The 19,428-nt window shown below is 41.6% G+C and overlaps 1 protein-coding gene across 4 annotated transcripts in view; it reads left to right on the forward strand.

Annotated features, from left to right (window-relative positions):
* SLC8A1 (solute carrier family 8 member A1) overlaps nucleotides 1–19,428 on the forward strand; it is a 408,133-nt gene that overhangs the window by 271,150 nt on the left and 117,555 nt on the right. The window lies entirely within an intron of this gene.

Here is a 19,428-nt window from a genome sequence, read left to right on the forward strand (position 1 = left end):
ACGGAACATTTTCCAGGATAGATCACATCTTGGGTCACAAATCAAACCTCAGCAAATTCAAGAAAATTGAAATCATATCAAGCATCTTCTCAGACCACAACGCCATGAGACTAGATATCAATTACAGGAAAAAAACTGCAAAAAATACAAACACATGGAGGCTAAACAATTCACTCTTAAACAACCAAGGAATCACTAAAGAAATCAAAGAGGAAATCAAAAAATATCTAGAAGCAAATGACAACGAAAACACAACCCAAAACCTATGGGATGCAGCAAAAGCAGTTCTAAGAGGGAAGTTTATAGCAATACAGTCCTACCTTAAGAAACAAGAAAATTACTGAATAAACAACCTAACCTTACACCTCAAACAACTAGAGAAAGAAGAACAAAAAAACCCCAAAGGGAGCAGAAGGAAAGAAATCATAAAGATCAGAGCAGAAATAAATGAAAAAGAAAGGAAGGAAACCATAGCAAAAATAAATAAAACTAAAAGCTGGTTCTTTGAGAAGATTAACAAAATTGATAAACCATTAGCCAGACTCATCAAGAAAAAAAAGGGAGAAGATGCAAATCAACAGAATTAGAAATGAAAAAGGAGAAGTAACAACGGACACCTCAGAAATACAAAACATCATGAGAGACGACTACAAGCAACTATATGCCAATCAATTGGATAACCTGGAAGAAATGGATACATTCTTAGAAAAATACAATCTTCCAAGACTGAACCAGGAAGAAATAGAAACCATGAACAGACCAATCACAAGTACGGAAATTGAGGCAGTGCTTAAAAATCTCCCAACACACAAAAGCCCAGGACCAGCTGGGTTCACGGGCGAATTCTATCAAACATTTCGAGAAGAGTTAACACCTATCCTGCTCAAACTCTTCCAAAATATTGCAGAAGGCGGAACACTCCCAAACTCATTCTACGAGGCCACCATCACTCTGATACCAAAACCAGGCAAAGATGTCACAAAAAAAGAAAACTACAGACCAATATCACTGATGAATAGAAATGCAAAAATCCTCAACAAAATACTAGCTAACAGACTCCAACAGCACATTAAACAAATCATCCACCATGATCAAGTGGGGTTTATCCCTGGGATGCAAGGATTCTTCAATATACACAAATCAATCAACGTGATACATCATATCAACAACTTGAAGGATAAAAACCATATGATCATCTCAATAGATGCAGAAAAAGCTTTTGACAAAGTTCAACATCCATTTATGATAAAAGCTCTCCAGAAAATGGGCATAGAAGGAAATTACCTCAACAAAATAAAAGCCATATATGAAAAACCAAAAGCCAACATCGTTCTCAATGGGGAAAAACTGGAAGAATTCCCTCTAAGAACAGGAACAAGACAAGGGTGTCCACTCTCACCACTATTATTCAACATAGTTTTGGAAGTTTTAGCCACAGCAATCAGAGAATAAAAAGAAATAAAAGGAATTCAAATTGGAAAAGAAGAAGTAAAATTGTCACTCTTTGCAGATGACATGATATTATATACAGAAAACCCTAAAGACTCTACCAGAAAACTGCTAGCACTAATTGATGAGTTTAGTAAAGTAGCAGGATACAAAATTAATTCACAGAAATCTCTTGCATTCCTATACACTAACAACGGAAGAGCAGAAAGAGAAATTAAGGAAACTCTCCCATTCACCATTGCAACAAAAAGAATAAAATACCTAGGAATAAACCTGCCTAAGGAGGCAAAAGATCTGTATGCAGAAAACTTTAAGACTTTGATGAAAGAAATCAAAGATGACACAAACAGATGAAGGGACATACCATGTTCCTGGATTGGAAGAATCAACATGGTGAAAATGCCTGTACTACCCAAAGCAATTTACAGATTCAATGCAATCTCGATCAAATTACCAATGGCATTTTTCACAGAACTAGAGCAAGAAATCTTACGATTTGTATGGAAACGCAAAAGACCCCGAATAGCCAAAGCAATCTTGAGAAGGAAAAATGGAGTTGGTGGAATCAGGCTTCCTGACTTCAAACTATACTACAAGGCCATAGTGATCAAGACAGTATGGTACTGGCACAAAAATAGAAAGGACGATCAGTGGAATAGAATAGAGAACTCAGAAGTAAGCCCAAGCACATATGGGCACCTTATCTTTGACAAAGGAGGCACGAGTATACAATGGAAAAAAGACAGCCTCTTCAATAAGTGGTGCTGGGACAATTGGACAGCAACATGTAAAAGAATGAAATTAGAACACTTCCTAACACCATACACAAAAAGAAACTCCAAATGGATTAAAGACCTACATGTAAGGCCAGACACTAGAAAACTCCTAGAGGAAAATATAGGCAGAACACTCTATGACATACATCAAAGCAACATCCTTTTTGACCCTCCTCCTAGAATCAGGGAAATAAAATCAAGAATAAACGAATGGGACCTCATGAAACTTAAAAGCTTTTGCACAGCAAGAGAAACCATAAACAAGACTAAAAGGCAACCCTCAGAATGGGAAAAAATAATTGCCTATGAAACAACGGACAAAGGATTAACCTCCAAAATATACAAGCAGCTCATGAAGCTTAATACCAAAAAAGCAAATAACCCAATCCACAAATGGGCGGAAGACCTAAATAGACACTTCTCCAAAGAAGACATACAGATGGCCAACAAACACATGAAAAGATGCTCAACATCACTAATCATCAGAGAAATGCAAGTCAAAGCCACAATGAGGTATCACCTCACACCAATCAGAATGGCCATCATCACAAAGTCTGGAAACAACAAATGTTGGAGAGGGTGTGGAGAAAAGGGAACTCTCCTGCACTGTTGGTGGGAATGTAAGTTGCTACAGCCACTATGGAAAACAATTTGGAGGTTCCTTAAAAAACTACAAATAGAACTACCATATGATCCAGTAATCCCACTCCTGGGCATATACCCAGAGAAAACCATAATCCCAAAAGAAACTTGTACCATAATGTTTATTGCAGCACTATTTACAATAGCCAGGACATGGAAGCAACCTAAATGCCCATCAACAAATGAATGGATACAGATGTGGCATATATATACAATGGAATATTGCTCAGCTATAAAAAGGGATGAGATGGAGCTATATGTAATGAGGTGGATAGAACTACAATCTGTCATACAGAGTGAAGTAAGTCAGAAAGAGAAGGACAAATATTGTATGCTAACTCACATATACGGAATCTAAAAATGGTACTGATGAACTCAGTGACAAGAATAAGGACGCAGATACAGAGAATGGACTGGAGAACTCGAGGTATGGGAGGGGGCGGGGGGTGAAGGGGAAACTGAGACGAAGCGAGAGAGTAGCACAGACATATATATACTACCAACTGTAAAATAGTCAGTGGGAAGTTGTATAACAAAGGGAGTCCAACTCGAGGATGGAAGATGCCTTAGAGGACTGGGGAAGGGAGGGTGGGGGGGACTCAAGGGGGGGGAGTCAAGGAAGGGAGGGAATACGGGGATATGTGTATAAAAACAGATGATTGAACCTGGTGTACCCCCAAAAAAATAAAAAAAAAAAAACCAAATGCACAGACACACACACACACACACACACACACACCCGCCACCAAACACAGAATTCAATGGAGCAAAACAATGTGTATGACATACAACACGAATCTTGCCAGGCTGTTTACAGAGAGTTTTTAGAAAAGAAATGTCATCAGGTTATCCTCAGAGGATCATAGTGAACCTTTCCAGGAAAGGACCTGGAGATGAAGCACATTAACAACAGTGGGCTGTGCTATGGAAATAGGGAGAGCTCTAAGTATTTTCGGGGGAGACTTGTCAGTAGCATCTTGCAAACAATCTCAACTCTTGATTGACTAAATGAATGAAGTTTTGCAGCTGCATAGAAAAAATAAGAGAGATTAATGCAAGGACACATTCTTTCAGCTTCAAAAGGAATTAAGGGGCTTCTCTGACAATAGATTTTTTTGAAGTGTTTTCTGTTTAATTAATCCCCAAGTTGTGTGACTTGTGTTCTTAAATGCAAATTTCTTTATGTACAAGAAAATTAGTTTCTATTGAAGTGGCATTTTTTTCTATTTTTTATAATTATGAAAATGGTATTCGTGCAACGCGGTGGGGGCAGAGGCCATTTGCTATCTCTCACTGGCACCTTTTCCACTCGAGTTTCATCTCTGTTAATGGCACATGGAACAAATCCAGTTTATTTGTGAACAACCGCCAAGTAAAGAGCTTTTGGGGACATAGTCTAAATGAAAGGTAGTAATAAAGTTCAGCTTTATGGTTATGGTTATTAGGTTATGTATAAAAATAAATACTTTTTAGCCCCTGAACATGTTAGCACATAACCATTATGAAATTAACCATGACTGGCACGTAGTAGCCTTGCAATAAATGATGGCTTGAATACATGACAAGAACAGGTGCTTTCCCTTCTTTCCCTTCCTTATAGCAAAGGGGAAGCAATTTAGCAAAATTACAGTATTTGCAAGAAGAACTGAAGAGTGAGCACCTTTCACATAATCAAAAAATTTAACATATAATGTCTGTAACTATAGGTGTAGCTTGATTCCTCATCCCCTCCCCCGATGGTTTGGCGATAAAGTCTAGGTACTTGATAGGTTTGTTTTAAACCACTTCTAAACACCACTTCTGCTTTCCGTATAGACGGCGGCAGATATCTCTATGTGAGAAGCTCCCACTGTGCAAACGTTTAACGAAGACTGGAATATGGCAGTAATGGAGTTGGCCCACGAAGAAGACCTGGGGTCTTTTCATTAAGTGAAGTTCAGTGATGCCAATCCACTACTGCCTATGCCAGGCCCCACAGCAGGGCTTTCGGTGCCATGGGATTTGGGCTGCAGCCGTTTGCTTCTGGTATCAAATTCCTCAGCTTTGTTTTCCAGACAGCTGCAGCTGCCTCCCGTTGGCTGTCATTCCAGTGTCTTTCCAATGGAGATGGCAGCGTTTTCCGCAGCCTTTTCCACATCATCATGTATCCCTAAAAGTTAAATGAGCTCCCTCTTGCTGTTTGATGTCTGTGAATTCTCGTGTAGGCATATTTGGTTCTTGTTTGGTGTGTACGTGGTCTGTGCATCAGCGTTGTTAAAGCTAATAGCTACTGCAGGAAGGAAGGAAGCTATTACACGTACGGTGCCAATGCTTGGGTGTGCTTTACACTGAGAAATTATGTGAAGAGTAATACTTATGTGAAGTTCTGTATTTCATAGCAGGGAACAGGACTTTGTCAACAACTTTGGGTAGTAATCAAGACAAATTGGTTTTGGGGGGGGTTTATTATGTCAATTTCAGGTACACAGCATTACAATTCAACATCTGTCTACACTACAAAGGGAGCATCAACCTAAGTCTAGTTTCCACCCATCACCATATAGGTGGCCCTTTTCACCCACCCCTTACCCCACCCCACCCCCGCCCCCCTAACAACTAATCTAATCTCTGTATCTATGAGTTTGTTTTCATTTTCTTTTGTTTGTTCATTTGTTTTCTTTTTTTGGATTCCACATACGAGTGAAATCATGTAGTATTTGTCTTTCTTCATCTGACTATTTCATGTAACATAATACCTTCCAGGTCCATCCATGTTGTCACAAATGGCAGGATTTCATTCTTTTTTACGGCTGAGTGGTATTCTATTATGTATATATACCACATCTTCTTAATCCATTCACCTATTGATGGACGCTTAGGTTGTTTCCATATCTTGGCTATTGTAAATAATGCTGCAGTGAACGTAGGGGTGCATATACCTTTTAAAATTAGTGTTTTTATGTTCTTTGGATAAAGACTCATAAGCAGAATAGATGGGTCATGTGGGAACTCTTCTTAATTTTTTGCGTTTTTCAGTTCATTTATAACTTCTGTTTGGTGCTTTCTTATATTTTCCCTTCTTTGTTGAAGTTGTTACTCTGTTCACGCATTCTTCTCCTGAGTTCAACCAGCATCTTTATTACTATTACTTTTAACAATTTATTGGGTAGATTGTTTATGTCCATTTTGTTTAGTTCTTTTTCTGAGGTTTTATCTTGTACTTTGGATTGGAACATATTCTTCTATCTCCACATTTTGACTAATTCTATGTGTTTGTTTTCTGTATTAGGTAAGTCAGCTATCTCTTCCAGTCTTAAAGAGTGGCCTTATTTGAGAGAGAGAGATGTCCTGTGAGTCTCAGAGGCACAATCCTTCCCAGTAGCAGAGCCCAAGTGCTCAAGGCATATCTCCTTTGAGGGATGCATGCACCATCCTGTTGCGGCGGGCCATGATGTGGCTGCCACTGTGACACATTCATGGGCAGGGCTGCTGCAGGGTGTTGGTGGGAGGGAATATTGTCCTGCTGGCTATGAGGCCCAGCCAAGGCTCAGGATTCGGCAGGGCGTTCATCAGGGCAAGACCACTGGCGCTAACAGGTTAGAAGGAGAATTTCAAAATAGCACCCGCCAGTATCAGCAAGGTAGCTTGAGGTCACAAAAATGGCTCCCGCCAGTGCCTCAGTCCCTAGGAAGAGTCCCCAACTGGTTCCTGCCTCTCTGGCAGGATTAATAAATGGGTCCCCTTCATCTGTGGTCCATGTGTTTTTCAGCAGGGTGTTTTTGTGCCGATTTTCAGGTCGAGTGCATCTGCATACAGGCCCTCCAGGAGTCGGTTTTCTGTTTCCTGCAGTTCCAAGGTTTTCTTGGATGTATTCCCTGCTGGTTTTTAAAACCAAGTGTTTTGGGGATTCTTCTCTCTTGTGCAGGATCTAGGGGTTGGGGTGCCTGATGTGGAGCTTGACTCTCTCACTCCTCAGGAAAAGATCCATTCCTTTGTGATCCCTCCCCATGTGGATCGCTGCAGCTAGGTGGTGGTTTTTCCTTTGGTGAGACTGCTTCTCCCGCCTCTCTCAATGCTGTCCTTTAACCCTTTGCTGTGGAGGCTCTGTTCATCTAGTTTTCAGGTCTTTTCCCAAGGGAATTATTCCATACACAGTTGTAAATCTGTTATGTTTGTGAGAGGAGGTGAGTTCAGGATCTTCCTGTGCTACCATCTCTAATTCTCTCCAGCTGGCACATTGGTTTTATACATTAGATAAGTGATTGCATATGGAAAGAGAAAAGTAATTTTAAACACATATGCTGATTGTGTTTCCTCTTGGGAGTGTTTATTCACCAGCATGACTTGAATTCTGTGTATGTAAAATGTGAACAATAACCATTTCTAGACCCTAAGGCCTTTGAAGACAGGGAGCAGCTCATCGTTTTCTGAGTTTCCTAAGACACAGGAACAAACTGAATCTACACAACACAATTATTTCATTGGTCATGAATACTCAGAGCCTGGTGCTGGGTATAGGAAATGAGAGATCAAAGACAGTCGTTGATTCCAAAAAAAGCCTCATCAAGGAGTTGTCATTTGAATATGATATGATTAGGGTGTAAAATAGGTAACAAAACATTCTGCGAGATCACAAAATATGGGACTCACTCAACCCTGAGTTGAGCTGGAGGTACAGTTGGAGAAGGAGGAAAGTTAGGAAAGACATCCTATTATAAATAGGGTCTGTGTTTTCTGTTGCTAATAATTTTTCTCTGGAGACTGTACGGACACCCGTAAAACAAAGAGCCATGCAAAATTAAATGTTGACTTAAAAAGCATGGGCGCCTTGTTGTGTAGTAAGAGTTCTGAGAAACAGTCAAAGCTTCGCCACCCAGTAAAAATAATCAAGAAAAGTCCTATGGAAAAAGAGGGCCTTGAAATACAACTCTCCACCACCCCATTGAACACCTGATGGTGAGCCCCACCAAGAAAATGCCCCTGTTGCTAAAATGTTTGTCTTGTGATCATTCTCTAGCTCTAAATTTTTCAAGAGAGTTACTATGAGACCAAATAGAATTAGGTTTGTTTCGTCCACTTGTTTCATTATCCCTCCTGGCCGTTACATTAGCAGGGTTGCCTCACATGCCTCTATTGATAAATGCTCATTAGTGGTACTTCCATTACCTAATTTCAGGGTTATACTGAAAGCTGCAAGCTAAGCTGTTAGATCATTCGTGAACAGTTGGACACCTGCATTTGCTACTCTTATGTAGGTTCAAGTATAGACACCTTAGTCGAGGTGACTTCCACTTCATCTCAGAAAGAAACAAAGGGCAAGTCAGTCTAATGCCTACAGCATTGGTTCTCCTCTGTCCCCAGAGTGAAGGGGAGCAAGGTAGGAGAAGCCAGGCCCTTTCTAGGACCCTGAGTGTCTATAAATGACTCCTCTGTGGAGGAAAGATCCACAGGCAAGGCCTGTATACAGAAACCACATTATCCTCCAGTGCCTTGCTGTTCTAGGCCTTCCCTGGGCCTGAGCACGTGTGTGGTTCCTGCCTGGAGTCTGTGATTTCCCAAACCTCCATTTCAATGTCTTATGGACCACAGAACTGACCCTTGAAATCACAGAAATGCGCAGTACAGAGAATCCAGGTGGTATATAATGCTTCCAAACGTCCATCCCCTCTGGAGCCTGAGAGCACTGTGTAACTACAGAAGAGCTGCCTAGACCCAGCAAGGCTAAATCTGAGTAATTATGTTGAACCAGCCCAATCTGCCATCCCTTGCCCTGCCTATCACCCAGCAGGCTCCCCTATGCTTGGAAAGTAACTGTCATATCAAGGCCCGACTTTTCGAGGGAAAACTATAAAACCAACTGTCATCTCAGGTAATTTAAAACAGATTAAGTTACCCAGAATAATTGGAAGTGAAACCAGCTTGTGAATACATCATAAACCTGTGTGGAAAAGAGAGAATTGTTTATCATCTTATTTATTTGTTTGCTGAGCGAGTGGAGCTCACCAATTATGTAAAAGCATCAGGATTGCCTGCAGAGCAAAGTATAAATAGAGCAATTCTAACACGGAGGCTCACCATTCAAGTGGTAAACGTACTTGTCTATGTCTAGCAGCTCGTAAGATTACACCAGAAGAGTCTGTTTATCCAAAGGAGGCCAAGGTAAAGTGTGATGCCTGGGGAGTGGTGTCACCAAGAAGCATCTTTGGGAGAGACTTTCACCTCCCCACCCCTGTCTCCATCAGCCACCCCCACACCTCACCAAAACACATCCTAAGAAAAAATTTAGGATTTGATAGCCAAAGGCAAACACAGCTTGGAGATAGTCCCCTGTTCCAACTTGACTCTCACATCGAGCCCCTTATATAGAAATTATGAATATTCCACTGGGTATAAGAGAGATTCTTCATGATTCATTATAATCTTTGACTGTATCCCATGTCTAGTGCCTTCTACCCCATCACCATATTCTTCTGTTTAAAGAAAAAGGGAAAGAAGAGGAGAATGAGACAAATGGCAGTGTCTGGCCAGGAGAAGACTAGTAGGAGCCATAAACATGGCAAAAAGAACTACTCCTTGTTGAGTGCCTGTTATGCACCAGACACTATTTTAACTCCTTTGTATATTTTTCTCATTTAATATTCAAATGCAGCGTGAGATATTTTTTATTATATATGATATACAAATGAGGAAACTGAGGCTTAGCATGGCGGCATGCCCATAGTCACACAACTAACCACAATGAAAACCACTGCAATGCCAGTTTCAGCGCTCTTTCCTGCATACCCTGCTGCCAGCAAATATATTCCTTGGTGTCTCTTGGAACAATCACTGAGGACATGGTGGCATACAGTTGAAAGTCCCATGGTTATCTACTCAAAACCTAAGACTGCAATGCCCCAGGGAAGCTATTGTATTAAATGGGAAAACTAAGGAAACAGAAACTACAGACCCGAGTTCTAGTCCCCTGAAATTGGTCAAATATGAACTTCACTTTCATCTTCAGGAGAAGATGGAATAATATCCCTGCCTTACAGAATTGTGAGAATCAAACAAATAGTCCTTAACCCTGCAGTGACTCAGAATCATTGTGTAGCTTTGAGAAAACTGCACTTGCCTAGCACTAACCCAAAGCCAAAGCACTTGGATTCTCTCGTGGGTGGTGGGCTGGAGCATGTGGGCAGGCTCTGTACTTTTCACTTCCATGGGTGACTGAGATGCATGGCCATGACTGGTAGTCACTGGATTGGATGAGGTATGTGAACCTCCTACCACCTAGCACAGTGCCAAACACACACTAAAATATTCTTATTCTCTGGCTATGACATCTTTACCACCTTCATGGGATTCTGCTTCTTTTCTCATTAAGCGATGGAGCTGTAGCTCTTGGTATCTTCCTGTTCTTTGTTTGTTTGTTTGTTTATTTTATTTTTTGGGGGGTACACCAAGTTCAATCATCTGTTTTTATACACATATCCCCGTATTCCCTCCCTCCCTTGACTCCCCCCCACCCTCCCTCGAGTCCCCCCCATATCTTCCTGTTCTAAACAGTAAAGTTAATTAGGGGCTTTTAGGAAGACCTGAATCCCAGCAAGTCTGGGAGAGGCAAGGTAACCCTTTGGCTTCTCTGACTCTGTTTCTTGAAGCTTTTTCATTAATAGAGTCTCAATCCTTTCACACCTCCCCAAGGACCCCAATCAGCCTCGAAGAAATAGTCTCATCTCCTTCTAAGCCTATACATTTGCCATTAAAAGAGTAAGGAGCTACATGATCACGTAAAGTGACTCCATCTCACTAGGCAATTAGCTATCATTTCCCTACCAAATCATATCATGTCTGAGTCCCTACCCTAGTAAGAATTCTAGGCACTTTAATATCTTTGTGGTGGATATATTTGTGGCCAAACTATGCTGGGCCCACACCGCTTAGGTGGTTACCTGTGTAATTTCTGGGCAAGACTCACTCTGATTTGTGGAAGCTTATCCCTGTTTTGTCTCTGATGGTTACAGAGGTGAGGCAAACCTCTGGCTCATCCTTTCTCACTTCTCCCATTATAAATTAGAACACATTCCCTTCTAACATATCGATAATCCAACAGATTAGGAAAAAAGCTGTTCTTGTGATAAAAATATTTACTTCATTGAAATGAATCAAACAGATATTTAATCCTTTGTATCTGTAATGCATTGTTTGCTGCTTGCTCTCCTGGGCCAATGTTTAGAACGTTAAATGTTGTGAGGTATTATCAGTGAAGCAGCAGAAGTTAGGTATAAATGGGTCTTTTCTTTTCCTCCAGTAATTTCCAAAACCTCGGGAGAGGAAGAAACAATATAGGGGTACAAGTATATAGTATATTTTTAATTTTCCCCTTCAGAAAATAAAGCATTGTAGTAATGACTAGTACCTAAGGTCACTAAGGCATTCTCTTAAGAAAATATTGGTTTTTTAACTATTAAGAAGAAAGAGAACTATTCCTGTGCTCTTTCGCTCCTCTACCCAGTGTGAGCCCTTTACAATCCTGCACCATTGCTGTAACCACCAGGCAGCCTGTCAGGAAGAGGATGAACAAAGAAGGCAGAGCAGGGAAGAGTGAGATGGATGCAGAGAGCTCTGAGCCAAGCAGAGAGTTTTCACCACCCCCATATCCATGCCCTAAAATAGACGCGAAATTGCACATGCTTCTGTTTCATTGGCCAGGGTCAGAGTTAGCAGAAATTAATAGCTGAGTGCCTTTTTCTTAATGGAAGTACTGCTTTGTCAGGAAGAGACAACAGAAGAGCTGTGAGGTGAAAGCAGTCTCAGATAAGCTGGCTAGCTGGCCAGCCTGTGGCAAACCAAAGGCACAAAGACCCATGTCCAGTGGGCTGTCCAGCTTAGGACCTTCCAACAAGCACCCAAGCAGTGATGGCAAAGCATCCAGCTTAAGCCAGACTCGCCTGTGACCTCCTTCAGAAACAGTGCTGTTCTCCCCTCGCTCAGGAGGCGAGGGAGCTAACTTAGAGGTGCCTCAGCTGTCAGATCTGGCACTCCCATGGAAACTCTGATGACTTAAATTCTTTTTCTCCTTCTTCCCAACCCCCCTTCTCTCTTACCTCCTTTTCCCTTCCATATTCTTCCCTCCACTGTTTCCCTCCTGCCTCCTCCTCCCTTGTCTTTTTCCTTTTCCTTTATCTCTTTCTATTTCTCCTTTTTCTTCAAAGAAAAACCTATTATGTCATAACCAGAAGGATTCCTACTCAGGATCATCGCCAACCAGTTGCAAGGCTACAGACTCAGAGATACAAAAGAGCCAAGAAAGGTTGGCCTCATTTGCCTGAGATTAAAAAAATGAAACATAAGAACTAGTGACCCATGTCTGTCAAACAAGATGAAAATAATCTTATTTACTAGGTGCAATTTCAGTCAAGTTCTGCCTAACCAAACTCTTACAGAAAGACATTGATTTAAAAAAAAAATCACCCTGTTGTAAGGAAAGCCTACAGGGGCTAAATCAAAATTTTCAAACCATCTTATGGATGGGAAAGTGAATTCTAATCACATCTCTCTTATGGACATTATAATGCCAATTAAGATACTGATTTGACTCCTTTATGGTACTTCTAAAACTTAAAGCAAAATAAAAGCGTCACTGCTATAAGCTGAAGTGATTTTAGAAGTCCTTTACTTGTTGGGTAGGCTAACAACTTATTAGCATGAAAGGCTGAAGGGAGAAAAATAACTTGTAATTGTGGTGCTTGAGGCCTATTTTAAGTTTTGTTATATATCTGGAAGCATCACTGAAGGAGACTCCAAGGGTGTATTATTTCAACTCCATCTCTATTTCTTCTGCTTTGGAATACTTTACCAACATTGAATTGGACAGAGAATTTCTAATGTCTCCCATGATCTCTTATGGGTTGATGAGAAATGGAAGAAAACATTACCAATATTTTGTCGTGTTTGGAAAGAATTCCCTAGTATCCTCTCCACAGCAAACGTTGCCATGTGCCGACAGTAGGGGATGAGGCAGCTGCCATGATCACTCCTTGGAAGCCTCCGCCAGTTTCTGAATTGTAATCCCATGCAGCAAGCCTACAAGGTCAAAGACAGCTGCCCTTCACTTTCACTTTCTCCTCATTCTCTGACGTTGCTCCTCTGTGGATACATACACGTCAGGATTCACCTTCACTACCCAGCCCCTCTCCTGCATGCCTGTTGACAGGGGCACATAGATTGGGTCCCCCCAAAGCTAGGGGAAGCCTACATGCCCTCTTCTCTCCTTAACTTCTCCCACCAAGATTTTTATGAAAATGGTGATTATATCAGACCAAGGAGGCCAGGTGAGGCTTGTAAGTAGAAATCAGACTTTATTTTGATAAGTATAAAAGGAAAGCCCAGTTTCCTCTGATGCACTGGCAGATCTTGCTTTCTAAGTCACAACTTTAGTGTAAATTAAAAAAAGCACTCGGGGGTAACTCCCTGCCACAAAAGCTGGGCATGCGGCCAGGACACTGCGCTCTTAGCCTCAGGGTGAGCCAACGTTCCCAGGATACACCGGTCAGCATTTTTTATCCAAAGATGAGGGTGTCCCGCTGAAACCTAAGGTAGAAGAAACAAGGTTACCAATCTCTGCACACAGGGAAGTTAATTGGCTTTTCCTCCCAGAAGAATATGTTCATCTTTTATAAAGCATTAGCGGCCCTAGAGAAATGTAATCATCTGTAAAATCAGAAAAGTACGTAGGCTAAGGCCTACAGTCTGCTTCCCCTTTTCCCCCTTCTCCATGTACATAAAAGTCAGTCAATAAAAATGTATCATGATAATTTTAACCTACTTGGTCACACCAAATTTGTTGTCATTCAGAAACAGTCTTTCTAGCTGCTGATATTTTATTCAAAAATGTTCTGCCTAATTTATTGCCATTCCCTTTTTCACAATGCAGTAATTACACACAATTTGCAATGAGTTTATCAAAGCAAAACACAGCCAGCAATGGGAAATAGGGCATTTTTTCAAATGTAAGCCTAGTAGTCCAGGCATACTAATAGGTAGCAGAAGGGAGAAATACTGATAAAGTGAAATTTAGAACCAGAGTGGTTACTAATTGCAATTTTCATTAATAACAGTGTCAGAGTTAAATAGATTTTAAAGTTAACCATTAGTAGTTGAAATAGAATCCCCATGACATTCGGAAGGCTGTGGCCCTTTGCTACACCACTGAGACAAATTAATTCTTCCCTTCCTCTTAATATGGGGCCCGTAGGCCTGAATGTGAAGACATCCTTCATGCAACCTATTTACCACATGTTGATTTATTTCAGAATACAGCATTGTTCGCTGTTAGGTAAAATACAAAAAAATCGTGTTTTTCACTTTTTAACCCCAGTTCTGTTGCCATGCAGGTAAAACTTAGATGGGCTTATTTGTTACGTTACAAAACCATAAGAACTTAGCACGGTGTGTTTCAATGTTGCGATTAAAATCTTCAGACTTGTCATTTCACAGACTGACAGATGGGATCATTTTAGCAAAAGCTTACCTCGTTGTTCTATCTAATTGGCTTCTGTACATACTCTAGGATAGAGGTTGGGATCCCAGTTCACTCTAAAGTGGGAGGAATCCTGAGCTCAGAAGAACACCAAGAGCAGCATTAGGCGGCTTCCCGAAAGGTGACCTCTTGCTACCTAAACAGAAAGAACTTGAGGGCAGGAAAGAGAAGCATCTGAAAGATCATACAGGACAGAGGCAAAGCCTGATAGAAGCTGAAAAGCCCGAAGGAGAGGTTCAGGCCAAGCAATAACCTACACTAGGAAGGCTTATTGGTCAACCCACAGTCACCCATTAGTACCTAAATGCAGCGCAGGTGACTTTGTCAGTTGTCAGACCAGGGCAGAGGAGTTTGGTAGGACCATTAAAAACAAGAGGGGCGCTCCATTTGGGTTTGGAACCAAGAGCTGTGAAATATGATTGAAACAGGTTTTGAGGATGAAAATAAAAGCTGACATATATTAAGCTCTATGTGCCGTACCCTTATAAACGCTTTAGCAGAGCAAGAGAGGGCAGCTGTTGACACACTCATATGCCTTACAATCCACCCAAAAAATTAGGCAAATATGTCTAGTGCATTACAAAGCTCGTTAGACCCTGTCCTACTTTACAGCGTTCCTGAATTTGAGAGTAGAGACCGTCCCAAGCTGGTTCTCTGCTCCAGAGGCATTGATCTTGTCAAATCATGAACAAATCCATGGAAACAAAAGTCAGAAGACCAAAACTAACCTAGCAGCCTGCCCTGTGTTAACTGGAGAGGAAAGGGAAGCACTGAACACCTCTCTGACCTCTGAGTTCTCCTGGCCTACAAAACTCGCATCACTGGGGCTCTTACTCTAACGTCAGAGGCACGTGGTGTGGTCCTCGGCTGGGTTCTGTAACGAACACGTCCTTGGGATGGCCACAGAAGCAGGTGGTGTGATCCTGGACCACCAACGTAACAGGAGCCTCTGAAGGTGGCATCCTGCTTGGGATGAGATTTCCAGCCCCCACTAATTGCCCACTCAAAATGCCCACCATCTGTTATTTCTTTGAATGTTGGCCTGGAAATTCCCTATAAAAGACCAATATGAATTAACATAATATGCTAATAGATGATCTGCTAAGTGGCTTCTGGACCCCTGGCCTGGAAAGCCTAAAGGACAGCAGATATGTTTAGGGAGAGCTGAGGGGGTAAGGACACGTCCTAACATGGCTCTCTGATCTGGAGGGAGGTGCTGTTTGGTTCCTGCTCCACTGGGCCTTGGTTGATCAAGGAGGCACTGTGAGGGCACCTGGAAAGTGAGGAAGGAGTTGGGAAAACCAGACTTCAGGGACTGTGGGAAAGACTTCAATGGATTCATGGCGAAGAGGCTGTAATTCCTCTGTCAGCATCCAACGATTGTGTGTTTTGGTCTTGAACATGTGAGGATTCACATGTGCATGTGTGTGCATATTCATACATGAAAATTTGTATAGAGACAGATATAGAAGCAGATGCATAGGCTGATTCCTAAGACCCCCGATCCAGCCACATCATCGTTATTCCCACCACTGGCGGCCACACTCAGGCTTTCTGAGGATTTCTGAATATCCATGATCATCTGTGCCTGCTCATTTTCCATGGCCCATTTAATTGAAAGGTGATGTGGTTACTGTTTTTCTTTTAGGAAAGTGGAGTTTATTGCCCTGCCGTCTCTGGAAATTAGCCACAGCTTGCAGATTTGGAACACCCAAAGCAAGCGTGATAAATTATCCCCAGTGAAATAGCCCCAGCGCTTCTGCCAAAAAAAAAAAAAAGGCCTGGCAGCTTGTGAGAGTTGACACAGCTCTCTTCTCACAAAGCTGCAAAGTGGACTTCCCCATCCCGCCCTCCCCCCAAACCACAGAATAAAAGGATCACTTTTGAAAAACATTTAAGATGGAGGGGAAAAAATTGCACTTGGGAACGTTTCCCAGAGGCTGGACTGCTGTTAAGCAAAATTGTGAAGAAGTGAGGGGACTTCAAGCACCCTGTTTCCTCTGTGTCCCATTGCTTCCCTACTGCTAACGCCCCTACTCAGTGCGTCATTTATCCGTGAATAACTGCCTCATCTCTTACAAAACACTCCAGGCAAGAGCCATCCATGTCATTCATTACGTTCACCAGCTGAAATTGCACGTGAAGCTCCATATTGGAGATGGCTTTGTCCCTTTTTGGAAGATTGCAACATTAACTAGCAGGTACGAGGTTCTGGAAAACGCTTACTCCATCTACTGGTCAAACCCATTCTGTCTGGAAAAGGCTACTTTCCTGGGCTGTGGACTGTGTGTGTTAAGGGGGTGGGGGAGGAAGCCAGGAACGCAGTTCTAAGTAGATACCTTTGAACTTTAACGGTAGGTTGTATTCCTGAGTCACATGGTGATCTTTCCAGCAACCATCTATGGCTGCTGATATAACCAGGAACTGGAATTGGAGGCTGAATATCTGAAATAAAAATGTGCCATCTTTTCTGGAGTTCAAGGGGGTGGCCCACAGGGAAGAGTGAACTTGGTCATCTACTTTAGGTTATAAAGGTTTAAAGTTAGCACACCACAGTTGAGTTCTTAAATTCTGGCCAGTGTGAATCCGCAGCTACTAATGATGTCACTTTGACAAACCAGACCTGAGGGTCCTGTTTAGTAGCCCGTAGTCAGCTGCTTGGTCCTGACTTAGCCTTGCCCCTGTTGCCCACCCCCAGTCCCACCTCCATGCATACGCTTTGTGGTTCCCGATGTATGGATCCATCCAGATGACTCTCCAACTAAGTTCTCCATGTAGCTGCTGGAAGAAGACAGCAATGCTGCATAAAGAGGAGCTCTGAGTCCAAGCCACTCTGCCCAAGAATTTGAAAATAATGTTTCCTGGAGGAAAGAAAGGAGCCAGAAGGTCTCCATCCTTTAGTGCTCCCTCCTTGCTTCTTTGAGGTGTTCTTGATGCTTTCAGATACTACATCTTTTCTGACCAGCACTTGGCAATAAGATAGTCATCAGAAAAAGGAACCATCACTTAGTGTCTTCCCTTAGATTGCCTAATAATCATGTCCTCTCCTCTAGCCTCTCTCTGGGCCATACTGAAATGATCTTTCCTCCTCTTCCTTCTCCATTGCTTATTTAAATTATATAATATTCTTATAGATTTTTTAAACTGAGATAAATATACTGAAGAATGTGTCAATATTATGAATACATTCATAATTCCTCTTATTTCTGCTTTATACTCTGTTCATCAAATTTTGAATCAGTATAGAATCATGGTACCCTATACTGGTCCATATTTTATTCATTTGTCACTTTTTATGTTTTTCACGTTTTACTCATAATCCACCCTTCACTCTTTCAGAAAAATCATTTCTCCTTCTTTCTAAGACTAATACTCCTCCTCATCTCCAAGATTCTATCTATTCCCCTGAAATAAGAGGGTCATTTGTTGCTTGTTTTTTTTTACCCACAGTTTTGCTGAATCCACCCTCTTGAGGATGACTGATATTTTTCCAAGTTCTAGGTCTGAAGTTCTTTTTTGATCCCTATAGCGCTGACCTTGAAGTCCCTTGAAGAGCTATTACTTTGACTTCCATACCACTTTCAGAAGTCTGCTGCTTAGCTCTTCCCATTGCCACAATGGATCTTTTAATGACTTGCCTTTCTCTTTCTACTACCTACATATGAAAATCTCCCAAGATTCTGCTGTCAGCCACTGCTTATGCCCCCAAGGATCTCTCTTTTTTACTTCTATAAAACCTACAACTCTCATCTCTGTGTTGATCATTTTTCCCATCTATCTCTTTGGCCCCCATCTTTTTTGTAAACTTCAGGTCCACAATATTAGCTGTCTATTGGAAAAGCCCAACCATAGGTCCCACTGACTCTTCACAATGTCAAAAACTGAACTTAAAAGCCCCAACGTCATTAAAACCTTTTATAGGATGAATCTCAGAGGTGCCAATTTACATGAATCTTATAGGTGCCAATTTACATGAATTGAAGATCTAATAAGTATCTACAGTTAAAAAAAAATGAAAAGGGCCAAGGCTGGGATGGTTGTTGTGAGATGATTAGAGAGACTCCCACTAGTGCCAAGCTTCAGAGTAAGTCCTCAGTCAGTGGCAGCCATTCATTTTATTATTGCACTTGACATAATAATTATTTCTAGACTGGAAAGACAAAGGAAAGATCTACTTAAGAATGGCCTGATTTTTCCAAAGACCACCTGAAAAATGAAAGTCTTGATAAAATCTCACAAGGACTCTGTCATATGTGAGCTAACCCTGGTCGTCTGTTTATAATTGTGTGTGACCTCACGGCGTTAATGGTCCTTCTAAACTTATGCATTCTCAGCAACTGTAATTGACATAAAGGACAGAATGATGATCAGACTAAGATCAGGGAAGAGAGAGAAAGGATGATAAAAGTCAACAAGTCTTCCGAGAAGTAAACTGTGTGGGAAGGAGAGTGAAGAGAGAACTCACAAGAAGCAATTCAGAAGAGTAGGGCTTTCTAAAGGTCAGAAACCAGTTCCCAGGGTGGGTGCAGAAATGACAAGAAACGCTTTGATTACTCAGCCTTCATTTGGTAGTACTACATTGCTGGTGAAACAGGAAAGTCATTGGCATTTCAGATTTACCCCTTCTCCAACTTTCATTTTATGGCAAGAGCCCTTTTAAGATGACTTAATGGACCTTTTTCTTTTTTTCCCTTTAAATCGCAGAAGCAAGCATACACACCATGTTCAGTGGTAACTAACATTCTTCATTACCTCCTCAATGTCTTGAAATTGGTTGTGATTCTGGTGGTTCTGGCTGAAAAGTCATGCCAGTCTATTCCAAAGAAAAACCCTGCTGATCTCCCTGGAATCTTTTGAAAAATGAAACCAGTAGGTGAAAAAAGATACAACCTTGAGCTGGGATGCAAGGAACTGAAAGTGAAGTGGAAGTTGAGTGAGAAGGTGTCTTCTTCCTGCTGCATTAACAGAGCTCATGTTTCGGACACTCAGCTGCATCCTAGAACCCTTATCCTATAGCATGAATTCCCAAGAGCCTTAGTCATCACGTCCTCTGGGTTC

The sequence above is a fragment of the Hippopotamus amphibius genome, chromosome 7 (assembly GCF_030028045.1).
Source record: "Hippopotamus amphibius kiboko isolate mHipAmp2 chromosome 7, mHipAmp2.hap2, whole genome shotgun sequence".
NCBI lineage: Eukaryota > Metazoa > Chordata > Mammalia > Artiodactyla > Hippopotamidae > Hippopotamus > Hippopotamus amphibius.